Below are 2,214 nucleotides of genomic sequence, written 5' to 3'. Positions count from 1 at the left end.
GTGTGTGTGTGTGTATGCGTGGTGATGGTATTGATAAAGGGAAATATCGCTCCTGCTTTTGAGTCGTCTCCAGAGCGCCTTCGTTAGCTAAAAGGCTCACCCTCGCAGATCTGAGGCGGACACAGCCGTGTGAGTTGCGTCACCTTTGTACCCTCTATGCCTCGTTTCTCTGCATTATTTCCATAATCGTTACTCCTGTGTGTTCATGAATATTCAGACTTGGGCTGACGTTTTGGGACAGTTTTGTACAAACATGCCTTCACACACAACAGCAAGAGGGCATCAGCTAGAAGGCACACTGGTAGTGACTTTTCTGGAGGCTGAAGTCATCATGGTTATTTTTGGGAGTTTGCATCATGCTTGTTTGTGACTGGCTCCTTGATCAAAGCTTGATAAAAGCAGAAGAAATGTACCATGATGATTATAGTTCATTATGCAACTGGAGATGGAAATAAAGGATTTCAGGTACCTGCTGGGCGATCTGGCTGACAATGAGGACAAGAACCAACAAAAGTTTGGAGGAGGTAGGATTACAGGAACCAGGGAAGAAATCCAGCCAAGTATTCTCTCTTTTCAATAAATACAGTAAACAGACTAACCATCCTGTACATCCATTTGCCCCCTCTGTCAAGCTGAAAACTCCAGATAAATCTGGCCGCTTGCCTTGTTTCTTTTCTTTCCCAGGACTGTTTGTGAACTTGGCCTCTAGCCCTCTTTTTCCATTTCCTCACAATAAATAAATACTCTAATAAACAAAACATTCTCTTCTTTCTGTCACAAAAAAACTAAAGAAAAGAAACAACAGAGGACCACATCTGCTTACAGTAACAGACAAATAAAAATATACTTTTTTGATGATCTTTACTTGCTGATGACAATAAAAAATCCCAGCCAGTTACAGATCATACTTTGTTAGTTGTAAATAAAAGGTGGATGAACATCAAATAGCATTGTAAGAAAAATCCACAATTATAAGCACCAACGAATTTTGAATTTACACAATCCACAATGATTAATCTCATCTTAAACAGGAGAGAAACTGTGATGAGATGTGTTTACCCTCAATCTAATGCCTGCGCACATTCAACTGTATATTACAATTTGTACTGAAGCCAAAATAAACTAGGAAAACATACACACCTGGACTGTATCAATGTAGCATAGGCCTGCTGGTGATATATGAATGAACTGCTGAACCGAGCTAATCTTGAACACTGTAAATCCCGCGTCTCTACTTCTGGCGCAGCGGCTGATGTCAGGCTAAATGAATGCTGCAGCCTAAATTCCCAGCACTGCACATATGACACTTGCCAGAACAGATCGGACATGTATTAAAGGACTGTCTGCTGCGGCCTCCACCCGCGTTCTTTTTCCTCTCTCACTTGCAGTTACTGCTCGTAGACTGTATTATTTTCCCCTGCTCAGTTGACATTTGTCCACATATTGCACTCGTGTACATGGCTGTTGCGTGATTACACTAATACTTTCAAAAAGATTCATACATTATGAGCTAGGACTGGGTGCTAGGAGGTGAGGTTAGGAGGTCAGACTTTAGCGCTTCAAAGCTTTCTTTCAACGATAAAAACGGATTGACTTATGCTATTTTCTGACTGGTTTAGTACTGGACAGACTGGACTGGACCAAGCTATGGTGATCTACTCACAGCCTGAACATCTTCACTAATGACAGTAACAGGGCTTCTACTCTTTGGAATATACATTTCCAAGATATTAACCATCAAATGCACTTTAAAAATCATAAAAAGTGAAGCTTTGAATGAAGTGGCATCACTTCAGGGAGGCAATTTATGGTGATGCTGGTGTTTTTCATTCTTGCTTCCTTTCCTTAATGGCACCTCTTTCAAAAGAGCCAAGGACAAGTTTTCCATTACATGATTTTGTTATAATTTGGGAAGTTCATATGAGGTCGTAAAAGCTCTGGAGCAAGGACGCAGGAACCTCAGCATGGTCAGGCAGAATTGGCGAACTGTGAAAATATCAACTCTAAGAAGTAACTCAGACTTGTCAGGACACTTTTTATCTCATTTATTTTTCAAAACAGGTGGAAACAATTATATTTTCTTAGGAAAGCGACCTTTCTTACTCGGATGTGTTAAACAAACTTGACTGCTCTGGAAACGACTCAGATTTTCTAATTGTTCAGATTTTCACTTAAAAAAATACGATCTGATGTATAAATAATGCAAATAAATCA

At 40.1% G+C, this 2,214-nt stretch overlaps 1 protein-coding gene across 5 annotated transcripts in view; it reads right to left on the bottom strand.

Annotated features, from left to right (window-relative positions):
* mib2 (mindbomb E3 ubiquitin protein ligase 2) overlaps positions 1-2,214 on the bottom strand; it is a 40,808-nt gene that overhangs the window by 8,629 nt on the left and 29,965 nt on the right. The window lies entirely within an intron of this gene.

Source organism: Morone saxatilis, unplaced genomic scaffold, assembly GCF_004916995.1.
Source record: "Morone saxatilis isolate NCDOM2014 unplaced genomic scaffold, NCSU_SB_2.0 Contig15, whole genome shotgun sequence".
NCBI lineage: Eukaryota > Metazoa > Chordata > Actinopteri > Moronidae > Morone > Morone saxatilis.
The sequence above is the reverse complement of the archived record's forward strand: the minus strand, read 5'-3'. Positions and strand labels throughout refer to the sequence as shown.